Consider the following 17790-nt stretch of genomic DNA (forward strand, 5'->3'; position numbering starts at 1 on the left):
CGATGAACTGGGGATGGCCGGGCAGTGACTGTGGTTCCTCTCCATGGCTTGATGGTGACATGAGAGAAGTGGGATTGTCGTTTTTTAGCGATTTTTTTGAAAAATGTCCAAAATGACTAGGGGCGCCCCATACTGGATGGGCACTGATGGAAGGTGCTCCCTACCCAACCGTGCACCCCTGGCACCACCCTAAAGGCATTTAAAACCATTCTAAAAAATTACTCCTGGTAACCCATTTCGGGTCACCATGTGCAGTGATGCGCATTTGAAATATGTTTCAATGGATCTCAACATCACGAATTTGGCATGCTCAAAACCACTGCAGAAATGCATAATCTACTGTCCCGATGAACTGGGGATGGCAGGGCAGTGACTGTGGTTCCTCTCTGTCGCTCATTGTGTTGATTTCATCATGTCAACTTTGGTGATATTTTTTGCTGTTGAATCATATTGCAAACGCACGTTATGTTTGCAATATAGAGCGTTACGTTTGCAATATGATTTAACCTCTACGGGCCACGGGGGCAGTATTGAGAATTTTGAAAGAAATATGTGCCCATTTTTAACTGCCTCCTACACCAACTCAGAAGCTAGGATATGCATATTATTAACACATTCGGATAGAAAACACTCTGAATTTTCTAAAACAGTTTGAATGGTGTCTGTAAGTATAACAAAACTCATATTGCAGGCAAAAACCTGTGAAAAATAGATTTAAAAAAATGAGAATTTTGTGACTGTACTATTTAGTGTCATTGTTTTAAAGATACCACAGTGAGAAAGGATTCAGTTCGCAACTCCTACTGCTTCCACTAGATGTCAACGATCTTTAGAAAGTTGTTGGAAGCATCTGTCATGAATACAGACCGAATTAGAAAGCTTACAAGTTGACACGTCATCACTTCATTTTTTGCGCCTGCGCATGAATCTGAGAAGAGTGCCTTTGTCATTATCGTTTATTCTAGACACTTGATAGGTTGTGTGAAAATATTACTGATGTTTACTGATGTTTCACGTTAAAAATGGAACAAAAGATTAGTGCTAAACAACGTTTGACATGTTTAAACAAACGTAAATAGATTATTTACTAGGTTTTCTTTAGCTTTTCGACGTGACTTTACACTGCCCACCTCATTTTGTGGGAGCCTACTGAACGCTAACTATTTGGACATAAATTATGAACTTTGTCAAAAGAAACCACATTTGTTCTGGACCTGGGATCTCTGGCAGCGCCTTCTGATGGAGATAATCAAAGGTAAGGGGATATTTAGAATGTTATTATCGATATTAGATGATGCTAATGCTAACGGTATAGCTTAGCTTAGCTTAGCATGTAGCTTATTGTTGTTAGCATAGTACCCAGTTTATGCAAAATGTGATTTCCCAGTAAAGTTATTTTGAGATCTGGCCATTCGGTAGCAATTACGAGATGATAATATATTATTCTTTGAATGACAATATTATAATTTACCAATGTTTTCGAATAGTAATTCCGTGATTTGTAATGCTGGATTCACTGGGTGCATTCGAGCCGAAAAAAATTCTGAATTTCACCGCGACTGTAAATGCTGTTTTTGGATATAAATATGAACTTGATGGAACTAAAAATGCATGTATTGTATAACATAATGTCCTATGAGTGTCATCTGATGCAGATTGTCAAAGGTAAGTGCATAATTCTAGCTAGTTTTCTGTCTGTTGATGCCCTTCTTTGAATTGGCTAAACATTACACGCAGCTATTGTCAATGTACTCTCCTCACATAACCTAACTTTATGCATTCTCCGTAATGCCTCTGAAAATCGGACAGCGTGGTTAGATTTAGGAGATATATCTTTCAAATGGAGGAAAATAGTTGATTATTTGATTTTTTGAAATGATTACTCTTGCAGTTTTGAATTCCCCGCCATGGTCACATGACAATGAATCCCAATACCGGGATAAGATCGGGATAAGATCCTCAACAGGTTAATGGGCATTTAGCATCACAAATTTAGGCATGCTCAAAAACACTGCAGAAATGCATAATTGACTGGCCTGATGAACTCGGGATGGCCGGGCAGTGACTGTGGTTCCTCTCTGTCGCTCATTGTGTTGATTTCATCATGTCAACTTTGGTGACATTTTTTGCTGTTGAATCATATTACAAATACACGGATGCGCATTTGCAATATGATTCAATGGACATTTAGCATCACAACTTTGGCATGCTCAAAACCACTGCAGAAATGCATAATTGACTGGCCCGATGAACTCGGGATGGCCGGGCAGTGACTGTGGTTCCTCTCTGTCGCTCATTGTGTTGATTTCATCATGTCAACTTTGGTGATATTTTCTGCTGTTGAATCATATTGCAAACGCACGTTACGTTTGCAATATAGCGCGTTACGTTTGCAATATGATTTAATGGGCATTTAGCATTACAAATTTAGGCATGCTCAAAAATCCTGCAGAAATGCATAATTGACTGGCCCGATGAACTCGGGATGGCCGGGCAGTGACTGTGGTTAATCTCCATTGCTCGTCACCCAGCAGTCAGCGTCCATCAGTCAATTAGTTGTCATTCTGACACCAAACTGATAGCATCTGACACCAAATCCACTTTTTCCAACTCGTATAGAAGCCAACTATCACATATGTCAGAGAAGGCCCATAATTCACAGTGCTTTCAATTTTAACCATAAAAAAACCTAAAACACATAGTTACGTTATAGCTGCGGGTCCAGCTCTGACATTATGTGTAGGCCTATGTGAGGCGACCCCGAATCCCAAGTTTCGGCTCGATAGGTCATTCGGTGCTCGAGCAATGGCCTTAATTGGTGCTGAAAATCCACTTTTTCAGGGCGTTACTACGGGGTCCCTGAATGAGCTATCGGACAGAGACATTGGGGTCCGTCTCTATGGGCCGAGGCGGTTTCAATGCACCTAGTCTTGCGACTCTGGGACATTTCTACATGACGCCATGTACGTGATATTCAAAATGAATTGAAAATATTGCAAATGTACGAGGCGGTTTCTCGGTCAGAGAACCTTCTAGAGCCCCATAAATCACTGTGCACTATCGACTTGAGCTCTAGAACAGGTTCTAAAATTTCGGAGCTCTAGGTCTGACGGTTCTTGAATCGTTTGAACGAAAGTAACTATTGAAGGCGGTATAAGACTCTAAGCCCCACACTATGTCCCTATGGCCAAATTGTGTGTGTGTGTTTTTGTTTTTTTTGCAAAAAGAATAGACACACGTTGTCTTTGGGGTAGGCATATACAGAATCCTCAATATGAAGTCTCTACCTAAAGAATTGGCTGGATGACATAGTGTTGAGTTGTATGATTTTCACTATGTGCAGGTTATATGACAATAGCTCTTGGCTGTTTTTAACCACTTCCGGTTGTCACAGGAAGCTCTTACTCAACACACGTTGTCTTTGGGTTAGACATAAACAGAATCCTGAATATGAAGTCTCTACCTTAAGAATTGACTGAATAACAGATGGTTGAGTTGCGTGATTTTCACTATATGCAGGTTGACCATATGACAATAGCTCTTGGCTGTTTTTAACAACTTCCGGTTGTCACAGGAAGCTCTTACTTCACACACGTTGTCTTTGGGGTAGACATAAACAGAATCCTGAATATGAAGTCTCTACCTTAAGAATTGACTGAATGACAGATGGTTGAGTTGCGTGATTTTCACTATCTGCAGGTTGCTTATATGACAATAGCTCTAGGGTGATTTTAACATTTTCCGGTTGCTCCAGGAACCTTAGAATCGACACAGGTAGACCTCACAGTAGCCTGATGGATTGTTATAGAAGACAGGTTCATAAGGCATTCATAACCCACATAGACTTCAGGTTGAATTTAGGAGAATTGTCAATGTATTCCTATGGGGAGAGAAGTCATTGCACACAGTTTGATCTAAACACCTTCTTTTCACTGTGAAGGGTTAATGCCACAGGGTCAAGGTTAGGCTTGCACAGATCGGGAGGACCTCAGGAACCCTCCTGAGGTTGAATTGTGCTTCTAACCCTAATGGTTTTCTCACTGTCACCCATAAGCACTTGACATATTGGTGCAGGCCTCATTTTGGGCCTAGTTTTCTCACGGTCGCTGCGCTCATACCGAGCAAGCTACGGTCAAGCGGGGCGTCTCATTGAACTCGTCTCAGCCTAGAGATAATGGTAATGCCATTGCAGGCTCTTTGTGTATTTAAGCACCGCACTGTGTCACTACGTCCTCTCTGTGTGTGTGTTTGAGAGAGCTTTTCTTTGACATCTGATGGGATAAATGACTGATTTACAGTTCATGAGGGTTGCCTAGTCACACATATGAAGTTGTGGAAATATCTGACCTTTTTAACCCTTCAAAACAGCCCCTATGACACCATTATAAGGCAATTCTGGTTGACACAGGAATCTGAACGTTAGGCTCTTATAGAATATTGAGTTTTAAGTGTTTCTCTTAAGAACTGACTTATTTACAGAGGGTTGAACAAGTGTGTGTTGTTTCAGAAAATCACAGAAAATCACAGAAATCTCGCAGAGCTCCGAAACCTGCCTTAACGGACTCATCTGAACACGCTGCAACTGGATATGTAACCTTTTTGAAAAAAAACCCTCTTGTTGTTGAATATCACCAATGTGTCATTGTACAATTTCTCTGAAATGAACATTGGTAAATGCATGGTTCCTTTTCTCCTGACACCGTAGGCTCATGTAGTTTGATGTGAAGCGGTCAAATCAGCACTCTATTTTCCTCTTTGACTTTCAATCCCAGAAAAATAGCCATAACTCGAAAAGCGTCGAGGCCTCGACTCCATCCTGTTCGGGGCCAACTGTCCATTATGCCAAACCCACGCAGACCGAGTTTCGTCTTCGAATTATCTTCCGTTTAGGAGAAAAAGCCGTGTCGCGATTGGTGATATATGTTACATTTGCAATATGATTCCATACGCCCTCTCGTGGAATAATCCGGGACTGCAAGGAAATGACCAAAATTTGAAAATTTAATTAAACGGAAACCGAAGGTCCGAGAGACTCCGTTCGATGACTTCCTGGAAGATCCGGCCCCCGCGAGCGGCCCGACGCCGTCTGCGGATTTATCGGACGTGGTCGGACGTCTAGTAAGGGAGGGTACATTTGCAACATGGACTTTCTCACTAACCATACGGATGGCGCACGCGACGTCCCTTCATGTATGTTAGTTAACCTCTCTGGGCCAGTGGGACGCCATCTACTCAACAGCCAGTGCAATCCTGTGGCGCGATATTCAAATACCTTAGAAATGCTATTACTTCAATTTCTCAAACATATGACTATTTTACACCATTTTAAAGACAAGACTCTCGTTAATCTAACCACACTGTCCGATTTCAAAAAGGCTTTACAACGAAAGCAAAACATTAGATTATGTCAGCAGAGTACCCAGCCAGAAATAATCAGACACCCATTTTTCAAGCTAGCATATAATGTCACAAAAACCAAAACCACAGCTAAATGCAGCACTAACTTTTGATGATCTTCATCAGACGACACTCCTAGGACATTATGTTATACAATACATACATGTTTTGTTCAATCAAGTTCATATTTATATCAAAAAACAGCTTTTTACATTAGCATGTGACTAGCATGTGACTTGCATTCCCACCGAAACTTCCGGTGAATTTACTAAATTACTCACGATAAACGTTCACAAAAAAACATAACAATTATTTTAAGAATTATAGATACAGAACTCCTTTATGCAATCGCTATGTCCGATTTTAAAATAGCTTTTCGGTGAAAGCACATTTTGCAATATTCTGAGTAGATAGCTCGCCATCACGGGCTAGCTATTTAGACACCCACCAAGTTTAGCCCTCACCAAAGTCAGATTTACTATAAGAAAATTTGGATTACCTTTGCTGTTCTTCGTCAGAATGCACTCCCAGGACTTCTACTTCAATAACAAATGTTGGCGTTTTGTTGTGCGTTCAAGACACTATCCGAAGGGTAAAGAAGGGTGACGCGTCCGACGCGTTTCGTGACAAAAAATTTCAAAATATTCCATTACCTTACTTCGAAGCATGTCAAACGCTGTTTAAAATCCATTTTTATGTGATTTTTCTCGTAAAAAAGCGATAATATTCCGACCGGGAGTCGTTGTTTTCGTTCAAAGACTGAGAAAGTAAACATGGTGTCGGCTCGTGCATGCGCCTCCAGTCTCATTGTCCTCAGATCGACCACTATCCAAATGCGCTAATGTTTTTCAGCCATGGCCTGCAAAGTCACCATTCATCGTTCTGGTGCCTTCTGAGAGCCTATGGGAGCGTTAGAAAATGTCACGTTATGCCAGAGATCCCCTGTTATGGTTAGAGATGATCAAGAAGGCCAAGAAATAGTCAGAGAGAGCGCTTCCTGTTTGGAATCTTCTCAGGTTTTGGCCTGCCAAATGAGTTCTGTTATACTCACAGACACCATTCAAACACTTTTAGAAACTTTAGGGTGTTTTCTATCCAAATCAAACAATTATATGCATATTCTAGTTACTGGGCAGGAGTAGTAACCAGATTAAATCGGGTACGTTTTTTATCCGTCCGTGCAAATACTGCCCCCTATCCCCAACAGGTTTTAAGATGCTGAATATAAAAAGGGGCTTCTTCTATAGAAATAGGTCAGGCCTCCTGCTTAATAGTGCAAAGCAGATCATTCAATCTATGTTCTTACTGGTTATAGACTATGTTTAAATAATCTATATGAATACAGCTGCCACTTCATTAAAAACTTTAGATGCATATGACCCTAGATCATGTTGTTTTATAATGGGTACAGGTTCAGTACACATCCCTGCATTCCCAATTATAAAGTAGGGGGCCCCTCTTTGAGGTCATGTATGTCAATTTGTTGCTCTCTTTGCCTTTATAAAGCTCTTTGACCTACTGTAAACTCCCTCTGTTGTTAACACCTACAATAATCATTAGACGTACGAGTCAGAGTTATCATACACATTGTCAGGGTTTGCTAACTCTGGTGGAAATTCCTTTGGTCTGTACAGAGTTAGGTAAATCAGCTCTTTGCCCCTTACATGGAGAATAATCTCTAAGCTGCTCTAAACATTGCTGTTTTTGGTGTCTCTAGGTTAATCTCTAGACTGCTGAATGAGGCATGTCACAATTTACTAACAAAACCCTTCAAAGGAGTTTGTAAAACCATTCAGTCATGGATGTATGTAAACATATTTAAAACGTATTGCATGTTACAGAAGACTACTGTTGTACATTGAATAGCCATTCATCCCTGTTACACCTTGATGTGTTTGCTCTCTGTCTGTACATGTTTATAATCCACATAGTGTGAATAGCGGTTTCCAGAAAGTTACTAACCCCCTAAACCGGAATATGAAATGACCTTTATGATCTTACCACAATTACTTTGGGTTCTAATCCCCCATCTTTCAGAATCCCCACTGTGAACAAATCTCTAACATTGATGATACTTACTTAATTACTTAGAAGGGCTTGTGGTCCCACCCCTCCCGTGTGTTCCCAGGTCCATATTTGGGAGCCCATATACATTCAGGATGTAAGGCTTACTAGTTATGTCAAATGTTAGGAAGACCTGTTGGTTGTAACAAAAACAAAACAAAAAATTAAATTTGACCCCATCTTTTCACATACATTTTATTTGGGTCTTTTTAATTTAGCCTGTTGCTTGGCTCCAGCCACTTGGTAGCTCAGTGCATGTACAAAGAAAATGATCACAATTCAGCCTTTGATGTATGGTGACGAAAATAATGACAATGCAAACAGGTTTTCAATGTTTTATTGACGGTGTTTTATGGATTTGCATATGACTGTGCATTATATGATGCCGTAATAGGGAAGAGGATCTGATCATGCCTCTTGGTATTCTTGATCAATTATTGATACAAAAAGACACACACCTGTTATAATGTTAATTCCACATCTGTTTGCATTGCTTGGTAGAGTGTATTAGCATCGTATGAGACAAGATAAATAATACAATTTAAGTAAAGTATAAAATAAACAGTATTATCCTAAATTGACAGATTAATAAAAACGTGTGTTATCACATCAACATCAAAATCTTTCAGAATGTACCTGTTTTCAGTATAGAATGACATGTATACAGCTTATATTACAACTTTTAGTGTTTTGTCTTAATGACTGTTTTTTAATAAATAGGAAACTCAGCAGTGTGTTTGTCCGAGAAACATTAATTAGATGGTTGTTTTATTGTTGTTGAAACCTCGAAATGTACACAATGAGAAGTGATATTGTAACAACAGTTTTAACGTGGTAATTGAATCAAATATATATCTTTGTATGTTTGAATTAGAGCTCATTTAAAATGTTTTCATCACTGCCTGGTAAACACATTCTTGTAAGTTGGAGCTACTCTACGTGATTATATGTGGCTGCTGTACAGATTTGAGCACTTGACAAGACGTTGACATTTCTGGGTATGTCTCGCCTATAACACAATAATAATACATATTATTATAATAATAATGTTATATTATTTTTTATAATAATACAAATCTGTCAACCAAATGTAATTCTTAAAACCCCTTTTTGCATCCGTAGTTGTCACAAAGTGTTTTACAGATACCCAGTCTAGAAAATCTAAGACCTATCAATGCATATGCCGCAGCACAGCATGTTGGAAACACTCCCTAGAAGTCATAAACCTAAAAACAAAAATTATAGAGGTACCATGCTCTGAGTGGACATTTAAGAGTACATGTGCCCCTTATTGTTTTTCAAGATGTTCCAACGTTCGTAGATGACCCTCAGGGTCATATAATAACCAGGGTGGCTGTAGAGTGGGCATAAGTTCAACACTCAGGAGTCAATGTCCTGTCTTTTCTCTTTTTCAGAGCCTGAGAGAGAGAGAGAATATATTACCTAAAGTTATCACAGCTGCACACTATGTAACACATTATATTAATAATTGCCTAAAATTGTGTGTCATTGTCTTTCAGAAATGTTGCAATACCGAATGTTGAAACGTTGTTAAATGTTTGCTACTTTGGTATACATTGATAGAAAGGGTATACATTGAGATAGAGAGTCATATTACACACTTAAATAATAGATCATCACTCTCTCTCACACACACACACACACAGCCCTGTCTTCATAGTTGTTCATAGTTTATTATCATAGTTTGATCATAGTTTGTCATAGTTTCTAATTATCGTTTCTAATCACAGTTTGAACATAGTTGGCCACGGTTTCTAATCATACTATCTAGTCTGAGAGGTTTGATATAATAAGCAGGTCAAATAGACCCTAAGAGGGCAGAAGCTATTGTTTACAAACAATATGAATAAAAACTATGGTTCAACGGATAAATAGACTTCATTTTTAAAAAACATACATGTAAATGACAAGACTTAATACCTATCATTCTTAAATAATATATATCTATATACAAACATCACATTGACTATTCAAATCACCTTCAAAAAGTTCCATGAGGAAGGAAGGATTCACCGATTATCTTTTAGCTGTTCTGTCTTCACGCTGTTCTGGGCCGATGGCTGGTGTTTGGAGTTAGGGTAAGACCGTTCGTACAGAACGGTAGAATACTGTCTGTTTCATCGGTCCATAATGCAGCATGTATCCTTCTTGGGGGGAGTCTGTCCGCTGTAAACACAAAATTAGCTTTAAAAATAGGGTACACACTTTTTGTTTTTAATGTATAAATATTATTATGGATTTTTGGACTTACGTCGAAAATAGCGTGATGGTGACGGACTATGTAAAGGACCGGGCGCTGTTTGCTTCTGAGAATCCCCATCTAATGATGGCTGATCCAAATCAATTATTCCCGGTAGTAGCCGGATATCCTATAGACGTTAGATAATATTAACATATATTTATACGAAATATGAATATATACATTTTAACTTATAAAAATACGTGCAATTGATATAAATACATACCTGAAAAATCATAAAAAACATATATAACACCAGTTTAATATTAGAGATAGTTCCCAACAGGGCATTAATTACGTTATAACCAAACAATTCCCAGAAAATACCTAACGCACCCAAAACCTAATATATTATTTTCACTAACTCACCTTCAAAAAGCTCCATGAGGAAGGAAGGATTCACAGATGATCTTTTAGCTGTTCTGTCTTCACACTGTTCTGGGCTGTTGGCTGGAGTTTGGAGTTACGGTAAAGCCGTTCGTACAGAAGGGTAGAATAGTGTCTGTTTCGTTAGCCTCGTTCAGAGGTCGAGTCCATAATGCTTCATGTCTTTTTGTTATGGGGGGCTGTCCGCTGTAAATTTACAGACCGGGGTGGGGGAACCGATAGTAACGGTATTGTTTAGAGAAGAAAACAATGCTTTAAAACACCAGGGGTCGGTCTAGACATATTCTGGCTGGCTGGATTGCCTTTTGCTTACAAAATTCTCAGGGGAAACAGCTTGGGGGGTGTTTTTAGTGACACCCTGTATGCATACCTAACCGTTATTACCGGTGTTGATTAGAAATAACACTGTTTTTAAACCCAGGGGGCAGTCTAGACATATTATATTCTGGCTGTGGGTTTTGACTTTTGAGCCCCCACATCCTCTGGGGGGGAAATAAATTTGGATTTGAAAGGCTTGTGTGCTAATAACACGAAAGTGACTAGCTTGTTTCAAACAACCTTGAAAAATCCATTGTTTTGGAAACACACACACACACGCCCTCACGCACACACACATGCATACGCACACACCCGGCTTTCCTGAATGTTTTTCATTCTCAGACACCCATGGAGAGAGGGAGCGTGAGATTACAGGCTTATACGGTGAGATACAATTTTAAAACTATTTATTTAATTCCAAATATTTAGTACAGACCTTTTAAAACATGCTATAATTAATACAAAACAATTTTACTATTCCTTTCTTACAGATAATGGGGCCGGCTATAGGGTTAGCCCAGACACCCATCCGTTTCCAAATCAACCATCATCAAGACAGGCTCTCTTGCTCACTAGATATCCCACCCATTCCACGTTCCATAAGTTTTCATTCCTTGGATAGATCAAACATCTTGCATGTAGATCCTGGGTATGTCTTAAAGATAGAAGTGCCCAGCGGCGTAATTGTTCACAATTTTGGAAAAGATTGTCCAGCTTTTTCATCATGGTCAGGAATATATGGTAATCACATCATTTAAAGCTAAAGACAGTCATAAAATAGTTCACATCCTTCAAGGCTTTGGAAAATACATATGAACTAACAGATTTTGTAGCATTTGTACTATCATATTGTTCACATGCTAAAATTGTCACTTTGGAGTCGGGGCTATACGTCATTGAAGAGATTCTTATGACTTTCAAATCATCGCGCCCGCATACCTCCTCTTCCAACGCGTAGCCGGGCAGGAATGTACCACTTAGGGCTTGTTTAATCTGACATAGCGCTAGCCGTATCTTAAGCCATTTTCTCATGCGCAGCGCAGGAGAAAAACTCCAGAGTTTTGCTTGATAAAGGGGGCTGGCCCCCTGTCTGTGAAAATCTTCACAATTGAATCCTCCGGTTGGAACATGTAAGCCATATGTCCATCACTCATATCCAAAACTCCTTTAAAACATTCAGGGGCCGCACACAAAATGTCCTCGATGCTTTTGTCATTGGGTTCTTGACACGAGGCACATAGTACACCCAGAATTGGCCTAGGAGACATAATTTTCTGTTTAATGTTCTGGATTTATTTTGAATTTCTTGATTAGTGTTCTGGGGCGCTTGTGTTATTCTGGGGCTTATTTATAATGCGTCTGCCCCCCCCAATACCCCCAGACATTCCTGTTTCATAAACAACAGCCCTATGGTCAATAAAACAGGGGGTGGGGGGGCCATACTCATTGAAATGTTCAAACACATCCCCCCCAGTTCAACGAGGTCCCTACACATCAATCATCATGACAACTTCAAAGGAATAGATGTAATTGATGCAATAATTAACACACACTCTAACGCGTGAGAACAGGAACAGGATGACCATATATAGGCATAACCACATGATAACTTCCCGCCAGGATGTCCTGACAGGATGCCCATATATGGGCATACACAAGCCACCCTGACATAGGGTCATAAATCACACGTTTGACGTGTGCCGTCTACTGTATTCTCTCTGCCGTATTCTGACCTTGACTTAATTTCCAATAATTCCACCACAATCACACATGAGGAAACCATGAATAAGATCTAGCAACACCATTCTCCATGCGCTATAATTTACAACTTCTGATGAGCTGTTGATAAGAGCTAGGTAAATGAGGAATACGTTTGGATAAGTGAATTGTAAATATAAATAACACTTGTTTCATATCTATTTTACTTTATTGTCTATGGAGAGAAATGTGAAATAGCAGCAAACTGAAGCATATCAACATATCAACTTTTTCCACAGTAAGGTTTATGAAATGCTGTGCCATTATGCAGAATATAAAGTGTACAGCCTTTTAACTTACAGGGATGAGCATGTCTCTGGGATGTCTCAAGTATAGGCTACCCCGACATGCTCTGTCTCCTATATCTTTCCTGTTAAATATTAGCCACTATCAGTATCAACCGTCAGTAGGCCTAATAACCAAACATATTACACTGCCAATGTACTGTTAGTTCCCTTCAGATGGTATAGACTATATTATCATTCCATTTAATTGCATTGTTTCTTTTACCTTCATTTTGTTCCTCTGTAAATGTCATCCCGGCCGTGTGGTTGTTGCTGAGGATCGGTAGTAACAGGTGATCATATTGTGGTGGTTAATTTCTTTACTATCAAATGAGGAGAGACAAACTTATCACACAAGTCAGAGTTATACTTGAACTAAATCTTTATTAACTTATTAATAAGGGAGCAGGTCAATACAACGCACACACATAAAGTGAATCGATTGAGTGCTCTACAATAATGATGGCTGGTCGACCAATCACCCTCAGATGATTCGTTGAGAGCCCCGAGACAAAAGTACAAAGGTATTGTTTAGCCAAGATACACCCCGTTCAACCTACATGACGAACAACAAATGAATAGAATGGGTCTCGACGTTAAGATTTGTATGAATGATACTTATAATTCACAGCAGACAGTATCTGCTGTAAAAACAGTTCTCTTTGTGTAGAGACCAGGGTCCCGCCCTGGGGTCATCTCTCCCTGGTACCATATACAGTTGGAGTCAGAAGTTTACATACACTTAGGTTGGAGTCATTAAAACTAGTTTTTCAACCACCCCACAAATGTATTGTTAACAAACTGTAGTTTTGGCAAGTCGGTGAGCACATCTAGTTTGTGCATGACACAAGTAATTATTATTTCACTTAGAACCCATTGTATCACAATTCCAGTGGGTCAGAAGTTTACATATACTAAGTCGACTGTGCCTTTAAACAGCTTGGAAAATTCCAGAAAATGATGCCATGGCTATAGAAGCTTCGGATAGGCTAATTAAAGTCATTTGAGTCAATAGGAGGTGTACCTGTGGATGTATTTCAAGGCCTACCTTCAAACTCAGTGCCTCTTTGCTTGACATCATGGGAAAATCAAAAGAAATCAATCAAAACCTCAGAAAAAAATTATAGACTTCCACAAGTCTGGCTCATCCTTGGGAGTAATTTCCAAACGCCTGAAGGTAACATGTTCATCTGTACAAACAATAGTGCGCAAGTATAAACACCATGGGACCAAGCAGCCGTCATACCGCTCAGGAAGGAGACGTGTTCTGTCTCCTAGAGATGAACGTCCTTTGGTGCGAAATGTGCAAATCAATCCCAGAACAACAGCAAAGGACCTTTACATTTACATTTAAGTCATTTAGCAGACGCTCTTATCCAGAGCGACTTACAAATTGGTGCATTCACCTTGTGAAGATGCTGGAGGAAACAGGTACAAAAGTATCTATATCCACAGTAAAACAAGTCCAATATCGACATAACCTGAAAGGCCGCTCAGCAAGGAAGAAGCCACTGCTCCAAAACCGCCATAATAAAGCCAGACTACGGTTTGCAACTGCACATGGGGACAAAGATCGTACTTCTTGGAGAAATGTCCTCTGGTCTGATTACACAAAAATAGAACTGTTTGGCCATAATGACCATCGTTATGTTTTGAGGAAAAAGGGGGAGGCTTGCAAGCCAAAGAACACCATCCCAACCGTGAAGCACGGGGGTGGCAGCATCATGTTGTGGGGGTGTTTTTCTGCAGGACGGACTGGTGCACTTCACAAAATAGATGGCATCATTAGGAGGAAAATTAAGTGGACATATTGAAGCAACATCTCAAGACATCTGTCAGGAAGTTAAAGCTTGGTCGCAATTGAGTCTTCTAAATGGACCATGACCCCAAGCACACTTCCAAAGTTGTGGCAAAATGGCTTAAGGACAACAAAGTCAAGGTATTGGAGTGGCCATCACAAAGCCCTGACTTCAATCCTATAGAACATTTGTGGGCAGAACTGAAAAAGTGAGTGAGAGCAAGGAGGCTTACAAACCTGACTCAGTTACACCAGCTCTGTCAGGAGGAATGGGCCAAAATTCACCAAACCTATTGTGGGAAGCTTGTGGAAGGCTGCAGGCAGCCTGGTGGTTAGAGCATTGGAATAGTAAGCGAAAGGTTGCAAGATCGAATCCCTGAGCTGACAAGGTAAAAATCTGCCATTATGCCCCTGAACAAGGCAGTTAACCCACTGTCCATAAGCCGTCATTGAAAATAAGAATTTGTTCTTAACTCACTTGTCCAGTAAAATACTAAGTGAGTGTATGTAAACTTCTGACCCACTGGGATTGTGATGAAAGAGATAAAAGCTAAAATAAATAATGTCTCTACTATTATTCTGACATTTCGCATTCTTAAAATAAAGTGGTCATATTAACTGATGTAAGACAGGGAATATTTACGAGGATTAAATGTCAGGAATTGTGAAAAACTGAGTTTAAATGTATTTGGCTAAGGTGTATGTAGACTTCCGACTTCAACTGTAGAACCGAAACATTAACACATGCTCTGGAATGCGGTGTCTTTAGGTTTTATCATCCAAAAGACATCATAAATATCCTGTCAGTGTTATCTTCCAGAGGCCCATCCTCGGTAGAACACACACACAATAGTTAAAAGAATCCTCTATTATGTTGCATAAAACAACCATTTGATGCAATAAAAGTATTATAACATAATCTTGCAATTTTGCTCTCACACCTCGCTATCACGGGCTGCGTTTGAGAGCATCAAAACCCTGATGTATCATGGGTAAATTGTGACTGACTGATCTGCAATTAATATTGAGTAGTTATTTATCATACATGGTGATTTGTAAATTAGTCAATCTCGACTCGCCTTCAAAGCTTGAAAACCAATGATGTCTTCCAATATTATAATAACTGTCTACTGTACTGTGGAAAACATGTATAAATTCATCTTTAAGATTTTCGACATAACAGACAATAAAGACCGCTGTAATAATTCACACAATATTTTCTATTTATTGTGAGCTAATTTACAACATGATGCATACATTACACTGAATCACACTTTATCTAAAGTAGGTAATAATGAATAATTTGACAAGAAAACAAGTGTGATTATGTTATTTTAATAACCCTTTTCATGAATGCTGTTGCACAATAATGTCTGACAACAATACAAAGTAGATCATTTGTTCACATCAAGAGCACCTTGGTCCAAGAGCAATACACATTAAAAAGCTGTTATCAAGATTATCCATTATCCATATTAGACACAGAGAAATGTGTATTAGGTAATCAAAAAAATCAGGAAAAGGCAAAATCCCATTCAAAAAAATCTGGAGCATAATGTTAAACTATAGATAGTCAACAAATACATACACAAGACGGCTATTTATGTTATGAAAAATCTGGAAATGGCAAAATCCCAAAGAAAAGAGCAGAATCATAATCTATCTAATTTATTATCAATCTACATCATTATAATGTCAAGGAATGAGAATTCAACTCCCCCTCCCTGGTTCTCGAGGGCGCCAGGCTGCCCATCATTATGCACAGCTGTCACCATCGTTACGCGCATCAGCACTTCATTGGACTCACCTGGACTCCATCACTTTATTGATTGCCTCTCTTATATCTGTCTATTCCTCAGTTTGATCCCCATGTCAGCATTGATGTTGTTTCGTTTCCCTTGTCCAGACGCTGTCCGTGTTTTGTTTCATGTCTGTTATTTATTAAATGTTCACTCCCTGTACTTTCTTCTCGTCTCCCGGCGTCTGTCCTCACACTTCTAGATATGACAGCAGGATAATAGAGATGTACGGCCTATCTTGGTTTGGTGCCGAAGATCTACAGTCCAGGTTCTGTGGTGGCTCTCTTCAAATCAAAATGTATTGGACACATACACGTGCTTAGCAGATGTTATTGCGAGTCTAGTGAAATGCTTGTAGAGAACTACCAGTCTACTTCAGTCCAGGTTCTGTGGTGGCACTCTTCAGTCCAGGTGCTGTGATGGCTCTCTTCAGTCCAGGTTCTGCGGTGGCTCTCTTCAGTCCAGGTGCTGTGGTGGCTCTCTTCAGTCCAGGTTCTGCGGTGGCTCTCTTCAGTCTAGGTTCTGTGGTGGCTCTCTTCAGTCCAGGTTCTGTTGTGCTTCAATGGGCCAAAATTCACCCAACTTCACCCAAGCTTGTGGAAGGCTACCCAAAACGTTTGACCCAAGTTAAACAATTTAAAGGCAATGCTACCAAATACTAATTGAGTGTATGTAAACTTCTGACCCATTGGGAATGTGATGAAAAAAAATAAAAGCTGAAATAAATCATTCTCTCTACTATTATTCTGACATTTCTGTGACATTCGTCGTTAGGAGGAGACCAAGGCGCAGCGTGAGTTGGGTTCATCATACTTTATTTTAAATGTGAACCAGCTAAAACAATAAACAATACAACGAACGACAAGCTATGCATGCAAACACATACAACACAAAGACAAGATCCCACAACTGACTGTGGGAGAAAGGGCTGCCTAAGTATGATTCCCAATCAGAGACAACGAATGACAGCTGCCTCTGATTGGAAACCATACTCGGCCAATAAAAGAAAAAACAACATAGACATACAACACATAGAATGCCCACTCCATGTCACACCCTGACCTAACCAAACAGAGAAAAACGGCTCTCTCAGGTCAGGGCGTGACAATTTCACATTCTTAAAATAAAGTGGTGATACTAACTGACCTAAGACAGGGAATTTTTACTCGGATTAAATGTCAGGAATTGTGAAGAACTGAGTTTAAATGTATTTGGCTAAGGTGTATGTAAACTTCCGATCATTATCATCATCACAATCATCAATCAATTATTGAACAGATCTGTAAACACATACATTGATTGTTCTGAAGCTGTTTTATTCTCAGAACCCCTATCTTTAGTGACCACAGAGAGTCAGGACACCCATTTAATGTCCCATCCGAAAGACAGCACCCTACATAGAGCAATGTCCCCAATCACTGCCCTGGGGCATATAATATTTTTGATCTGAGGAAAGTGTGCCTCCTACTGACCCTTCAACACCACTTCCAGTAGCATCTGGTCTCCCATTCAGGGACTGACCAGGGTGAACCTTGTTTAGCTTCAGAGGCGAGCCAGCAGTGGGATGCAGGGTGGTATGCTGCTGACAGGTGGTATGCTGCTGACAGCTGGTAAGCTCCATGGGCTTGTAAGTAAGCATTTCACAGTAACCTTTTGATTAGATTTTCATTCTATTGTACAAACCCATTCAATTTACACTTCTCATCAGCTGCATCAAAGTGGTAC

At 39.7% G+C, this 17790-nt stretch overlaps 1 long non-coding RNA gene across 1 annotated transcript; it reads right to left on the bottom strand.

Annotated features, from left to right (window-relative positions):
• Positions 1–8552: 8552 nt before the first annotated feature.
• Positions 8553–10220, bottom strand: LOC115178727 (uncharacterized). Its single transcript, XR_003872677.1, has 4 exons — positions 10091–10220; positions 9734–9851; positions 9462–9648; positions 8553–8879 (listed from the first exon to the last, which is right to left on the bottom strand). It is a non-coding gene; the product is annotated as an uncharacterized LOC115178727 (long non-coding RNA).
• Positions 10221–17790: the final 7570 nt, after the last annotated feature.

Source organism: Salmo trutta, chromosome 38 (genome assembly GCF_901001165.1).
Source record: "Salmo trutta chromosome 38, fSalTru1.1, whole genome shotgun sequence".
In the NCBI taxonomy this organism is placed as follows: domain Eukaryota; kingdom Metazoa; phylum Chordata; class Actinopteri; order Salmoniformes; family Salmonidae; genus Salmo; species Salmo trutta.